The 15,641-nt window shown below is 40.8% G+C and overlaps 2 long non-coding RNA genes across 2 annotated transcripts; one reads left to right on the top strand and one right to left on the bottom strand.

Moving 5' to 3' along the window:
* The first annotated feature begins 336 nt into the window (after nucleotides 1–336).
* LOC129583349 (uncharacterized) lies at nucleotides 337–5,780 on the top strand. The gene is made up of 9 exons (XR_008689774.1): nucleotides 337–692; nucleotides 756–839; nucleotides 1,006–1,266; nucleotides 1,363–1,639; nucleotides 3,126–3,708; nucleotides 4,102–4,384; nucleotides 4,501–4,602; nucleotides 5,179–5,334; nucleotides 5,526–5,780. It is a non-coding gene; the product is annotated as an uncharacterized LOC129583349 (long non-coding RNA).
* Nucleotides 5,781–6,149: 369 nt separating this feature from the next.
* Nucleotides 6,150–7,895, bottom strand: LOC129583350 (uncharacterized). Its single transcript, XR_008689775.1, has 3 exons — nucleotides 7,529–7,895; nucleotides 6,870–7,294; nucleotides 6,150–6,691 (listed from the first exon to the last, which is right to left on the bottom strand). It is a non-coding gene; the product is annotated as an uncharacterized LOC129583350 (long non-coding RNA).
* Between the last annotated feature and the right edge of the window lie 7,746 nt (nucleotides 7,896–15,641).

Below are 15,641 nucleotides of genomic sequence, written 5' to 3'. Positions count from 1 at the left end.
AAGGTTTTGACCGTAGAATTCACCACTAAATCCTGGAGTATTTCCGACTAGAAAGCTAGCTGTCAAAATTTGTTGCAAGCCGACAATAAAACTCATAAAAGTCATACTTCGAAATATACCTACAGAAACTCTATCTTCATTTTGCGCTGCAAATCAGTATTTTGCTCTTTATTTTGCATTACAGTTATCTCTGCAGCCCGTCGTACATGTGATCAAAATAAAACAAAATAAGTGCATACGTAAACACGTAAAAAAATAATTATAATGCATTATATAAAAAAATAATTATAATAAAGTGATGTTAGTATTATAATACTTGTCCAATTTACCAAAATGCGCACTTGACAGTACTTACTTGTCATTTACCAGAGCTGATCTGACCTTTATTTAACCTTTTTCATATTGTACGGTTCTCCGTGCACGCCAGGACTTGGCGGAAATGATTATCCGCGCGACATTAGTGAGAATTATTGATCTATTATTCAGCGCTCAAAATGCCCCCTGCTATTATCTGCTGATTATGCGTGTTGATTGTACGAATGCTTCTGTGCCAGTGCTCTATTGGGAGAGGCACCTGATCGCGTGTCTCACGTTGAAAATCGTTATCTCCCCGCTGAATTGCGCTCTATCGACAAAAATATCAGACAGAAGGCACCCCCTAATAAATCATTTCGGGAAAACCAACAACTGGGGTAGGCGTAGAATATCTTTGAAATGATGGCAGTGTCTAGTTGCGACTGGACTTTTATTTGCAGTCAGCTCCAAAAGTAGCACCACCGATCCCTTCCCATTAGGCCATCTCCACGAAGCCGAATAAAACCCCCCGAGAACCGATCAAAGTACAGAGTACTTCCTTGTTTTGTTTTACTAAAAAGCAAATTATTAAGGAACATACAGACAAATAATTTGAAACTCTTTCTAAGCTTCCTATTAATTTATTTTTATTTATTTATTTTTTGCCATTATTACTCTAGCACTCTATTACCATTTTGATTGGCTGTTTAGCACCAGATCAAAGCGCAGTTGAGCACTGGTTCAATCAACCAACCTCAACTAACCAATCCCGTAAAAACCACCAGCACCGCCTCCAGCTCGTTTCCCTCCCCGGGAGACCAGCGAAGTCGGTTAAGAGCGGTACGGCGCCGCGGCGACGACAGGCCCCGACCAGGACTCTTGGTCCCTTCGAGCTCCAACCACCGTTCGGCAGGTGTGCGACCGGAAGTCTCCGAAAAGCGGAAAAAACAGTGTGCACGAGCAGAAATAAGCGTGAGTCGAGCTTCCATTGATCACACTCAACTGACCTTTGTATTCAGTAAAGCACTTGCGTCTTCTCGGTGGTTATCCGAAAATATGGCAACAAAGTCATCTTTAAAAGATGACGAAAAGCGGAAGAAATCCTCAATTAAGGATGATGAAAAGAGGAAAAAATCCTTAATTAAGAATGGGGAAAAAAGTCCCGTCGCAAGACATCAACCGCGGAGCGGAAAGCTCTTACAAATCCAGGTCTGACTCGAAAAGTTCAATAAGCAGCAAGAACGGCCGTCTTCGCGAGACCAGCCTGCCTCCGTACGATCCTAAACGGCCGTCGCGTAAAACACTGTCGGGTGCCACTAGACGAGGAACAGACGATTCACTACAGGTTAGCAATAGATTTTTTGTACGTCATTTTTCGTCGTTTCAACATCTACTGACGCCATCTGGTGTATCGAACATTTCATTCTATTTAGCCGTCACCGTTTGATCCAAAAATCGAAAGACTATTATTTACTTCACTGTATACTTACACGTGTCCTTTAAAACTAACTTAGCTAAATGTGGTAGTTTCTTTAGTTAAAAACATTTTATGCATGAATGTGGTTTATTGATATCTCCGTTGTATTAGATATTAGTTGAATGTTATTTTTCCAAATTTTCTTATTTGCGCTTCTTGGTTCAGCTAGGTACAGAATAAGTTCGGCTGTGCCGTTGATGATCTTTGCTTAAATTAGTCAATTGTGCGTTTAGAAAAGGCTGAAACCAGCCTGTACGTTTCTATTTTCAGGGGAAAACCTCTTTAGCTTGTACTAGCTGTATTTCCATGCAGCTAAGTAATTTCCGTACAATTCGTCAATAACTTCTCGAATAACTGATGCAGTATCATTGTTTTAATTTATAGTATTTAATAAAAACCTTTTGCAAATTTATACGGGCAAATTCGGCGTTCTCTTTCCAGCTTAACTGGTCGACTGGTACTTACATGTTCAACTCACCTCAGCCCATGCAAGTTAATAGTTCTATGTGATGTTATTATGTAGTGGTCAGTTGGTGTGTGACGCTGGACTTGTCGCTCGATTGACGGTGTGTGATACCACTGACATGTAGGAAAATGTGTGAGAATTGTGGAATGTAGACCATTTAATTGTAGAAAATTGTTTAAAAAAACGGGAAGTTAAAGAAGCAGTGTTTGTAACTGGGCTGAGACAGAGTAGGATGTAGTACCCCTGCAAGGGGCGTCCGGCGTTTAGTGGAGGAAGTGGGTGATAACGTTGTGCACAAAGCTAAAGCCTAATTTTATTCTGGCTTAGATTTTAAGATTGTCACGTCTGATCGCGCTGTCATAATCGCAGTTCGGTCGTATGAAAAATTGTTCAAAGTTTAGATTATATTAGTTTTACATTCAAGGGTTTGCCGGAATCTGCCACATTCTGCTCATACGAGTTGAGCGGCTCGCAGGTTTTATTTTGCGCCATTTACTGGTCAAATTTTGTTGCAGACATTTTGCGTTGTTTACTCACATCAAAGTGATCAAACTATGTTTCGTTACTGTACTGTTATAATTGTTGATATTTTTATGGGGTGGGCTCGGCACACAAGTTTAACCACCAAAATTTCCGCACACCACCTTTCACCACTACCATTGACTGCGCTGTCTGCGCACACCATTTTTTATTATCATCACTATATAATAATCGCGTGAGCCTTAACGAAATTCCCACTCTGTCGAGTTCGCCAGCCAGATCCACTGAAACAAACTTCCATGTCAACGTATCATTAGATAGCCCTTACTGCGTAGATTGGCCATCGCAAGTCAGTTTTTAGACAAAAACAAACGTTTGAATTTGAGAGGCTTATATTTTTCTTTTCAGGTTCCAAACAGTGGCTCCGAACTGGCGGTTGCCCAGAACCCTCGCTTATCGATTGTCTACTCTGTACCGGTTGACCTCGGCGCCGTCGTGTCTCAACGCAAACTCCAGGAAGCCGAATGTCTCGTGCATCAGGTGAGCACACCAGTCCTTCTCCAACTAAAATGCCTCCTCGTCGGTGAAGCCGACGGGTGCAGCGTTACCTCGCGCTCCTCGAAAAAACGAGACCACAATCTGCGAACTGGACACCAAACTTCAAGATAAGACCACACTGGAAGACGATAAATGCTGGTTATCCGAGCAGCTGACCATGAAGGACTGGCAGAAGCTGATGCTGGAATATGCCGGGTTCGAGCAGCAGATCATCGCTGCGCGCAACCGCCGCGGGATCTGCAGAACCAGAATAGAAATCATGAGTTGTTGAAGTTTCAGGAAGGCCAGTTGCGCGAGTTGAAACTGCTGCGGAAGGAGCATGGAGATAAGATGTCGAATCGCGCGGCGGGGATTGCGCTGCTGAGGTAGAAGGTCAGCAGCGAGCAGCTGGGTCCGGAGTATTCGCTAGACAGAGTGGATGAATAAATTACAGGTTCGTTTCTGTCAGATTTGAATACTGAGCTCATTCACCCTCGAGACTTGTTATTGAATAAATTAAAATAAGTTATTTGTTTATTTATTGACAATAATTATAAAAACTTTCATCGTGCCAGATTTTTTGTAAAAGTCATCAGCAATTCTGTATAAAAATAATAAATTTTGTTTTACGATTACGAAAAAATTACGAAAATTTCTAGAGAGTCGTTGCTTTCTCGAGCGTAAAGTAACCAGCAACTCGAAGTCAAAACCTTTACTCAAACAATTTTTACCAAGCCTGTCCATATACAGATAGTTTATTCTAAAGGTCACCGGCAGCGCCCAAATAAAATTGAATTAAAAAATCTCTACCAAGTCTTCTATTATCATTGCGTGTTTTTCCATACAGGTAGCCAGCAATTTGAGCGCGATTTAGAGAAGACGCTAAGGGAGGTGCAGGCGCTCGTAATGCAGGTGGAATCGACCGATGAGATTCGGCAGCATGCGCTGGAGGTGGTACTGCAGAAAGCGCAGAAGCCAGGGCACCATGGTGTGGATGAGAACATCCGGGTGGAGATTAAGGAAAAAGCACTGGCACAGCTGCTGGGCGAGAAGAAGGAAGTGCGCTCGGTGGAAGACAAAACGGAGGTGAACAAGGCCGACGCGCTGCCAAAGATACCTTCCGAGTACTGGTGAGTCATAAACTAGTCCATGTGTAACTGCATGGTTCATAAATAAATGCACTGACTAAACCATATTCACGCTTTAAGAATACTAAGTATGTAAAGAAAATACTTATAATTTTCAGGAGTCCAGATGTTTAGTTGGGATTCAATGCCAAATAGAGGACATCGTTTATTGCATGGCAACGAGAAGCCTAGCATCACCAAGCCCAGTCTGATACGTACGAGTAAGTACGGTTAAAGTTCAGTGCGTGGAAGCATGCGTTGCAGTTCAGCAGCAGCGTACAGTAAGTATTTGAAGTTTGGATCAAAACTTCGGTGGTTTGTCTGTTCTTTACGCCTTTTAAGTTGTCACAGAAACACGTACACATTGCCTTTCGATATTAATAGGGGCATGACGTCACAAGTCATTTATCAAGCGCATGAAGAACCTACGCTACGATTAATGTACTGATAAAAATTTTGTAGTTAAAGTTATTAATTAAATGTTATTAAGTTTAAATATTTAGTGTAACCGTTTCAAGCCTTGTCCTAAGTTTTACTTTAATCGGTTACTGCCGAGTAAACAAAATTATTCGGGAGTACCATTCAGTATTAGTGGACTGTCAACCGGAATACCGGATTTATTGTTTTGATTTTATTTGTACTTTTGCTTCTTGGTGAATCTACAGAGTACGACAGATCGCCGTATGCTGTAATGGATAACGAAGTAGAGAAATGTAAACAAATACTGTAACAGCCGATATTATTTTAATTCAGCGTGATTGCCAGTTATCCCCACTTATACACTGTTGATTTTGCAGCATGTACAACCAGTGCTTCGGGCGTTTCTCAGTGAGCAGCACCGGCACAATCCACCGCGTTAAACCGTAAAAACGCCTGAACTCCGCCCACGATGGACCGCGACACCCTGCGCCGGATCACTCGTACTATAAACATCTCGCGGGTCGAAAACCATAGTAAGCAGTCCACCGCATCCTCTTGTTTCACGCGTTTCTAAAGATTATACACTTTTTTCATCAAACAGTTTCTCGCCTAAAATTTTTGATATGTATCTAAATGTGATGTACGCGAGATGCTTTCACTGGAATCTCATTTAGGTTAAGGTCTTTATGTACGATTTATTTGCTTGTTTTTCTTTGTTTCAAAGGTCGTCTGCAAGAGCTCTGTTCGCTGGAGATTACGCACAACGCGCTGACGACGGTGGAGGATTTCGCTCCATTGAGTTTACTTTGCTCTCGCTCTTTGTCTATTAACCGAACTATAAACAGTCTGACAGAAAAATTATGCATGCAGATGACAATCTACAGATACGGAATAATATAAGTTTTTTGGCGAGAACGGTTTGTTCACCCAGCGAAAAGTAATTTATAGCAAGGCACCACAGCCACACTCACTGGCTGTACGAGCACTACGTTGATCTTAGATAATTTCCCCTTTTGAAAGTACTAAAGCACTCCAATTACATTGTTAATTTTTTAATAATACTCTGTATTTATAATTGTTGTAGTCTCATTTTACAAGTTACAGTCACTGCATCAATTTTTAAATGTTTTTTAAATGGTTTAAACGTTTCAAAAAATTGCGAAGATATTTCTTTGTTCTAAAGTTTGAGTTTTACTGCTTTTGATATTCCTTAGACTTCCACCTTTTGTGTGGTAAATTTCTTGAAAAAACAACGAATCGAGAAAACCATTCATTTTCTGTTATTTCAGTTTTCAGTCTTCTCGGCCGAACTTGATACGGTGAATAGCGATGGTCACAAGAATATTGCAGCATGACCTTGACGATCTCTAATTATCCGTGTGCGAAAACGCCGCACCATTCCGATATTAATACGTTTTGCGAAAATGCAACATTTAGAATTGAAATCCTTTACAGCAGAAAAGTACGGAATGATTGCACAACATTCATTTAAAAGTCATTTCAACCACAAACCAGATTAATTGCTAATTAGGCACAAAAATCTGCCAAACAATTTCACCCCAGAATTATTCATAAAATGTCTGATATCTGTAGGCATGGCATCGTATGGGACTGCGTAATTTATTAATAATATAACACACAAACTGAACACACGAGCGTTCATACCCACCTTTCGTATACCGGCGACGGACCGTCATCCGCCGAACGCCGTCTCCCCGGTCCTTTTCCCCTGGGTATCCCAGTAGAAGCGATGGGGTTGCGGCATTAGCGGCGCCGGCGAATTGCACTCCAACCGGTCAAAATCCATCACTCGCTCGGGGGAAAACGCCGCCACCGCCGGATTCTAAATTTCTACCCCTTTTTTCAAAGGATATCAGCGTCCGTTCCCCACTGCGGAATCAAATTTGCGAAATTTGTTTTTAATGAGACTTAAAAGTATGTATAAATAAAGAAAGATGTAGAATTAAAGGTTCTGTATGTATCTTAAATGCAAGCTCGAGCAGATCACCTTTTGTATACGTAGTTACAGTATATACTGCCACCTAATATGTCAAAAGCTGCATGATACCTTTAGAATTGATAAAGTCAGGAGGAAACGGAATGATGGTGGAATTGTTTGCGCAAATTTTCTTCTGCAGTGGAGAACATATCGCTAAAGAACGGAAGGTTGGAGATCGGTAGTATTTTTCTGACTGATGTTTTGGACGAGTTTAGCGAAAATAAGTTTCCGTGATACAGATTGTTCCACAGGTAACCAAACGAGTAAAGCAGCTCCACCAGGTTTGCCTGCTAAATTGCCTACTGAGGTTTTGATCCGTGAGATGCGGTTGTGGTTCCTCAAACTAGCCAATCGCAACTTCCCGTGCAGGATACCAATGCGGGTCAAAAATTATGCTGCCGAAGCTTGCTGTGCTTTTCCTGAACGTGGTGGAGATTCTTACTGCGTTCCCGATCACTGGAGCCGAGGAATAGGTAGCGCAGCGCGGTATAGCCCTGTCATAAGAACACATGCAGATTACGCTTTCACGTCCTCCCGATTTTATTAATTGCTATCCTCCCGATTTGCTTCATCAAATATTAGAGCACTTTGATGATTCAGATAATTATGAACATCGTTCATATATAGTTCCGGTGCGTTATACAGTTATATATGAGGGACGATAGAACCGTTGCAGAATATCTGCATTCATCGTTGGCCGTACAGGGCCACTTCCCTTAAGGTTTCACCTCATGCTGCAAATGTGGCCACATCTGCCCATTGGGAAACGACCAATCCGTCATGGTCGTCACGAAAAAGTTCACGCTGCGTTGTTTGTTGACAGATCAGTCGGAGGCTGCTTTTCCTTTTTGAAGAAGGTGATTGAGCACCATAATATATGAATCTTTCTGAAGAACCGAGAACGATTCTGAAGTGGGTGCCATATTCGTGAAAACGATGGTGTTAGTGGCTAAAATTATCACCGCTGTAGAGCCCTGCCACTAAAAAAAGTTTCCAGATCAGGGTAGATGGGAAGTTTAAAACGAAACCGTTTTCAAACCATTTATCAAGGCGATCCTTATTATTTAGCTTTTGAAGAGAAAACTTTTTGAGCAAATTAACCTGATAATAATCTTAATAACCTGATAACCAGTAATCTATAGCACTTCACTGCTATAGATTACTGGTATTCTAGCAACAAAGATGTTACAGTACTTACTCGTACTTGAAACAGTACCTTGTACGAAGTGCTAATAACTTCTGCTGGATCGATATTAAATGCCGTAAAAATATAAATATTAAATGCCTGACAAAAACAGCACTTTTGACGGCCGAAAATGCTCTTGAACATAATAATAACTACGTTATGGCTGAGTGCATGGGTGACCTTTTTCAGTCCGCGCGCATGTTGACTGGGTGCACGGGAGTCGCCAGGAGTTCTTACATTTGAATATTTATTAAATAAGGTATCTTCGAATTCTACTTTGTAAGTGATTGTTGCCGTGCTAAATTTCCCATTCTATTCAACAACGATTGCTTTTCAACTTTTGAGGCATATTTTGTGGTATGCCACACTCGAGCAACATTATATAACCCAAGAAATATATGTCTATGGGGTCAGACTACTGTCAACACTAACGGTGGCAGGAGTGAATGGTGTGATGTTCAAGGATTCGAATGTGCCATTCCCTTCAGATGACATCGCATCATTTCCGGGTCGAACGTCGCCATTCTCGGATCAAGCCTGTAAACACAGTTGCGGCCATTGCGATAGTAAAGAGCTACCGTATTTACCCCCTTGCCCCGTTTTTGACAACGTTTACTGACCACATCCACCCCGTTAGTCTCTCTGAACAGGTTTACGTGAACTTACGCAGATGTGCGTTGTTTACATTGACTTGAGAGCTACACTACTACTGCTAACTAACAGCTGCGGAAATATCCACTTACGTTTACTAACGGTACCCTGCGCGAACTTACGTTGTCTACACACCTCTGCATGTACCCAATTTTTTTTGTAACGAAACCTTTGCCATAAGTGTAGATTGTTTCCTTTCCAAGACTTAGCTTTCAGTCCATATAAGTAACGCAAGTCTGCGCAAGTTCACGTAAGTCAGTGCAAGTTAATGCAGAGAGGTAGAGGTGTCGAAGTAGGTAATGTAAGGGACAATGATCAATGACTTTCAATGAGTAATTTCTACAGCAACTTTTAATGACAATTGCGCACTTAGTTCATAAATACTAGTCGTGACGTTTTCCTGTACATAAGAAATGCGGAATATTAATATAGTAATAGTAATCTTACAAATAATCGTTTCATAATCTGAACATTTCATTTAAATAAGTTATGTGTTTATTCGAAACTGGTACAGTACGTAGCCTTCATATAATTATCCCTAACGCACCAGAGAAGAAAAGAAGCGTTGAAATGGTCACCGGACAAACATTAACATCTTGTTTATGAATAACAGACATATTATTTATTTACAAACACTCTAAACATCAATAATTCGGCGTAGCTACAATAAACAATAACATCTGGAACACAACAATAATTACGGCTATAATTACAACAACGTTAAACCCATTACAACAACAAACTTATGTTTTTATTTAGTTAGCTATATGGTTATAATCATAATCCTAACAGTAAATTACGTTATTAACTTAAATTCTTAAACAATAATAATAACTATCGCAATAGTATTCTGTATTTAACTATGATTAATGTTACCATAAAGTAGTTTAGTTTAAGTAAATTATAATGATGTTAGTGCAGTGGTGTTGTTCACACTAAGTATCCAGACGTCGGCTGTTGGATTTCGAGTGAAGTTGTGCATGGCGCGCCGGGAGACATTCCTTGAGATGGACTGCCTATTCATATGCCGACCTAATTCAGCATGACGCTGTCCGGTGACCTACTTTTTCATGGAATGTCTCCCGACGCGCCATACACATAGTTATAACAATCAGTTAATGCTGGACGCCCGTTTTGTTACCTTACTCCGCCTTATCACACCTGTGATACACTGCGAGAGATGAAAAGGCGGTGCTGGCCACCGTATTTTCTACCCAATAGTGTCTATGTGCGGAGATGGGCACTCAGTGGCTGTAAAATCGGAATGTTTACACTCCCCTTTTGTCTCTCCACAGTGTATCACAGGTGCGATAAGGCGTGGCGATGATCAGATCGGTAAACTGACGCCCTAAGAACTGCTTGCACGAGAACCACTTTGTGCAACGATAATGACTACTGTATATAAATTTTCTACACAGTAGCTTTGTCTGTTTAATTTATGTATGTACTCGTATAGTTATACTGTGTACGTACTGTGTATGCATTTTGTATGTACAGTAATCTGTTTATTGCTGTAGTTCACCGTATGTTTACAATTTTTTGTGTAATGAGCAGGCTATCATACCCATTCTATCATACTCATACTGGCTATCATTCTAATAATTATTATAAAAGTTAAGCCCTGGGGCCTCACGAGATTGTTTGGCGGGGTCCAAATGGACGTACACCTCTTAGCAATGTACTCATACTGTATTTTGTGGGACGTCGGTTTTACATGGCTAGTGGACAGACTAATAAAGCGTATTCGATCCTGGTACGTTACATTGTGAGGGAGAACACGGTTGCTGTACCACCCTGGAAACTGATAACTGATGCTGGAAAAGCTAAGGATACGGCACCCAAGGGGTTTTTTTCTTGATCTTATTGAACTGGATTTTCGGACAACTACGTCGTTATTCTACACTATACGGTAAAAATAGGTACCTACTACTGACTATTTCGATGCGGTTTGTGTTGTATGGTAGCCAACTGTATTTCGACTTAAGTTCTCATTGATAGACTGTGCACAACTTCTCATTGATACACTCACTTAAGTTCTCATAGATTCTCATTGATGACTGTGCAGATACAGTATTGCCCGAATTTTAATGTCAGTGACTGAAAATATTACTGCTTACTGTAAAGTCGGCAGGATTTTTTTGCTGTCAAAGGCAGTTTATTGTGACAGGCTTGGTAACGCGTTCAGTTATTATGATGTGGTCCTGATGGACTATGAGACTGTCAGGTGTGGGAGACACCTGAAAATTATTTTATTCCAAAACAGAAGTACGGGATAACATTCACATTCCACTGAATATAGATTCCACTCAACTAGCTAAAGCAAGTTTAGTTTTTTAATATTGTTAACATTTCAAAATTCATGAGGAAAACAAGTTTTTATTAGCACATCAGCACACAGTACGACATCTCGAGCAAAATCTATTAGCGGCGGTTATGGCGATCGCACCATCCCAGGAGCACACCCCACAAGAGCGTTGTAAACTGCGAAGAAGAAAGTATTATTATGATTTCATATACGTAATATCAACAAATAGGTCTATACAGATATGAGCGTTATAAATATTTTAGATAGCTTTTGCGTTGTCGCATACCAGCATGACTTGCAGTACCTGTAGATAATAATAATTGCCGGATTTAATAAGGGTGTATGATAATATTTGTAATATTTAATAAGGGAGTATGATAATATTAAATATTATAATTACAAATTTTATAATATTATATTTATGATATTTAATGATAATTTTTAATAAGGGTGTAATGATAATATTTATGCGACCGTAATAAGCAAGTAGCATATGTATTTACAAAACCTACCTCCGGATCGTCACGAATGGCTTGATCAATGTGACCCGGCTTGATGTCGGTGGCACGTGCAACTTCTGCCACGTTTCCAGCAAGGAACAGGAGTTCGGCAACCAAATACTCTAGAACGCCGGCCATGAATACAGATGCGGATTCTTCAGTTTGGCTACCCTGAATCATAGCCTGGTGAATACGGCCAACCGGCAGTATTGCACCGGCTCGCCTGGAGCGGAGAGGGCTCTACCTCTAGTTTTTTTCGCTACGCGACCGTGCGGCATTCTGTTACAATTTGAAAATTATAAAATGATTAATGCGGTTGTTAGGGACAGTGAGATTTAAATAGTGGTTTGTACGGATCTTTATTCCGGATATGCACAATCTGATCTGCGTGCTAATTAAAACGTAGAATATGAGTAAAGGTAAAATAAAACAGTATTGCATCATAGTTCCTTCAAATGTTTCTCAAAAGTGTACTCTTTTGTTTGCAAACCAACCATCTGCTTCCGGAATAGTGACACACACGCGGTAAAAATAGGTCAGTGCTTTTATTCTCCAATACCTTATCTGTTGCTGTTCTTTTGTGACCTTATTGTGCAATTTTTGCGCGAGGTCGGCCTTGCGCAGCCTGAAGAGTGTACAGCTCGTAAATCTATACCGCAAAAATAAAAAATGTACAAAATAAGTATTTAGTATTGTGTACTACATACTAGAAAAGTGCACTCGCTTTTTGCGCGCACTGCAGGATCGAAGCGGAGCAGGACTATATCCTAAATGATGACACCCCGTTTTACAGTGGGCACTCTTTTTCGATTATTTAATGCTCTCATTCCAGCTGGTATAATTTTAGTACAATGACAATAGTGAAATCTCGGCCTCAGGCGCCGGTAAGCATTTACATAAAATTTCGCAATTACGTAAGTGTTTCGAATACATGTTTCGACACTGTACACAAAAATCATAATTTCTTCAACTCTAGTGGAAAAATTTATGCCGGTTCATACAGTGCTGTGGAAGGTCACCGCCACAATATGCATATAATATGCAAAGCAGTCAATGGCACAGTAAATCTGCTGAATGCGGTAGGAGGGGTTGGATTTAGTAACGCTGGTGACGTTTTATAGAAAACTAAAAACTGAACTGAAAAGCAGCGTTCCCGTATAGGTCTATCATGTCAAAAATCTGGTGATACCGACTTGGCCGGAGGGCTACCATTTACACGAAATTGCCCTTAGTAATGCTAACGGAGTGCTATTCCGATTAGGCAGTTTTCTAGAAGGTACTTGTTAATAACCGGGATATTAATTTGTTTTGATTTTTTTATCGCACAGGGTTGTTTGGTTCGCTATGTCTGTGGGGACATATTTGCCGGAAATTGCACAATTTGGGGTTTTTCTAGTTATTTCGTTACTTAGTTTTTGTTATGTTGTACAATGTCAGAAGTCCGGAGTGGGTGTCAAGAAAAGAGTTTCAGGAACAGTATTATGGTACTGGACTGTGTCTGCAACACCAAACTAGAATATTGAATCAAAAATGTTTAACGGAAACCGGTAAATTGATACTGTCGCTATCGGCTAACGATTCCAGTACTGGTGATGAAGCCCATCGCTTGTGACAGGTAATAATGCCCCCACGAACGTTCGGTAGCGCTATGTTGCCATTGTTACCAAAAAGCAAACGCAGTAATCTTTTGATCATATCGGGGAGATTACCACCGGCCAATATATACGGTTACCGTGCATAGGTGGGCATCCGGGTGCAAATATCACCGTGCATGTTAGCATTTCCTGACGGTGACCGACGTACAGACACTACGAGTTATATGTGGCGTGAGTATATACGGCAACCGTGCTGTGCATTTGGTGACAGGTACCATCGTGCATACGTGCATTTGCTGGTGGTTACCCACGCATATACACACCACATTTTGCATTATTCTTGAACATAGGCTTTCGTTACGCTTCGGTCGATAGTAAGCTCGCGCCCGCGCTCGACTTGTGTGTACTGGAAATGTTAGGTTTGAGTTCATGGAGTGTAACTAGTTACGACAGCCGTGTTAATACATATCGATGTATTGCCAACTGAAATTTGTTAAATGTTCGTATATAAAACCTTAACGAATTACGGGTACAAGGAGGTAAATACACGGGAAAGATAGAAAAACGGCAATAATAAGGGATAACCCTTCACGTGTTGTGCAACACGGCCAGCCACCAAGGGAAGGCAGTTCTAGTGACACTGTGCAGATCAGTCGTTGAGACTCCAGTCTCGAGCTGTTTCTCCGTAGACTTCTATGTTAAACACAACCACCTTCGTCTTGCATATTTCAGAACTAATCCGCACAATCGATAGCTCAAAAGAACAAGAAAAAATTTACAAGATTTTTGATACGAAATAATTCGCCACTAATTAAAACTGAAGCAAGACTGAACCATTTGAGTTTCTCGTAGACTAAGCATAGGAGTTGGATGATTTGTTTTACGGAGCTCCATTGCTTTGTCTATGGGAAACTTAATTGGCTCTAACTTGTCTTGTTTCTCATAGATCACGGCTTGCGTGGTATCGAAAATCTTGTTAATTATTTCTTGCTCTTTAAGATGTAGATTACACGGTTTGATTCTGAATTCTCGAAGACGTAGGTGTTTGAGTATAACGTAGGAGTCTACGGAGAAGGCAGCTCGGGTCTCAAAGCATGAATTTTGTGTAGTGTCGCTGGACTGCTTTCCCTTGGCGGCTGGCCATGGTGCACAACACCTGAATGGTTATCCCTTATTATTGCCGTTTTTCCTGTCTATCCCGTGTATTTACCCCCTCCTTCTATTACACTTTGGTCGCTTCAGGATATTGACATTGCATGAATGAAGAATTAAAGATATACTTTTTCGCATCTGCGCTCACTCGAGGAATACGTTTTTATTAGAAAAATCCTACTTTCAAACCTTGTAAAATTAAAATATTATTTACTTACATGGATACGGTACGCTACATGGATACAACTCGATAAGCGAATTGTACCGGTATTTGAAAGTATTTGAAGTACCCCAGACTAGCAGCTAAACATTTCTCTCAGTTAAAATATTGCGACCGTTTAGCACATTGAAGTCCGTACACATAATGTGCAGCCGAAAAGGCGGAGCATGTTGCTGCATTTTACAACCAATCACTTTCCATTTCCAACTGCACTACTACCGGCGTTAAAATACTGCGGCAAGCACCGCTCTTTTCTCCCAGACTTGTGTTCAAGTCTAAGTTGTCAGGAATCATGTGGACAGCTTTGTTTAGAGGCGGCGGTGGCGGGTAGGTTTGGGCACTCACCGGCAGGGCCGGTGAGTGACCAAACACCGATCCATTACTGAATTCGGCATCACTCATCATCAAGTTCAAGACATGTTTAGTGATCTCATTGGATTGAGTCAGGTTAGTTTTTCGGGAAACATGATTGCATATCTCAAGAACATTGAATATTAGTAGTACGGAGATCATAAGACCCCAGAAGATAAGTGTTGCTATTTTTTGGGGTCTATCCATTTTTTATTAGTTGCCTTATAAAATTATCGTCTCGTAGCGCAGTGTGCAGGTTAAAGTACTTGTTTATAAATTTTCGAATAAATTTGTCATTCACGCCTTTATGCTTGGTTAAGGCGGACATAACATCTTCATAGGAATACCCTCGACAACGTAGAAGTACGTAAAACATACAGTACTGACCACAGACTGTAGAATCTATGCTTTGTCGCATCGTATTTGACATGGTAATGTAGTCTTGACCTATCCAGTCTTTGATGTGTAGAGAATACTCTGCTGGGTTTCGTCCAAACGAGTCAAAGGCTTCCACTGTACCGGGTTTAGTGCAGTAAAATGCGACCCAGTGCTCTCCCGAGGCAGTGCTAGGTTGCGTATTCACGATGTAGGCACCCGGAAATTCTTTGTCAGGAATTTTATCACAAGGAAAGACTCCAACAAAAATATCACGAACTATTGGATCCCTTCTAAGGGCATTGTCGATTTCTATACTGTTCATGGAGCAAAATCAAACAAAACCTGTCTGTTGTTATTTATTTCGATAACGTTGTCAAAGACTAACATTGCAACACACACCACTCCTTCCTTTAAAGCTTTGGCAAATTTAAAATTAATGTTAAGATTGCCTTGCCTAATTAGGAGAGAAGAGCCCCGCGGCCAGTATGTCCGCGAGTGAAGTC

The sequence above is a fragment of the Paramacrobiotus metropolitanus genome, unplaced genomic scaffold (assembly GCF_019649055.1).
Source record: "Paramacrobiotus metropolitanus isolate TYO unplaced genomic scaffold, Prichtersi_v1.0 Parri_scaffold0000010, whole genome shotgun sequence".
NCBI classification, from domain to species: Eukaryota; Metazoa; Tardigrada; class Eutardigrada; order Parachela; family Macrobiotidae; genus Paramacrobiotus; species Paramacrobiotus metropolitanus.
The sequence above is the reverse complement of the archived record's forward strand: the minus strand, read 5'-3'. Positions and strand labels throughout refer to the sequence as shown.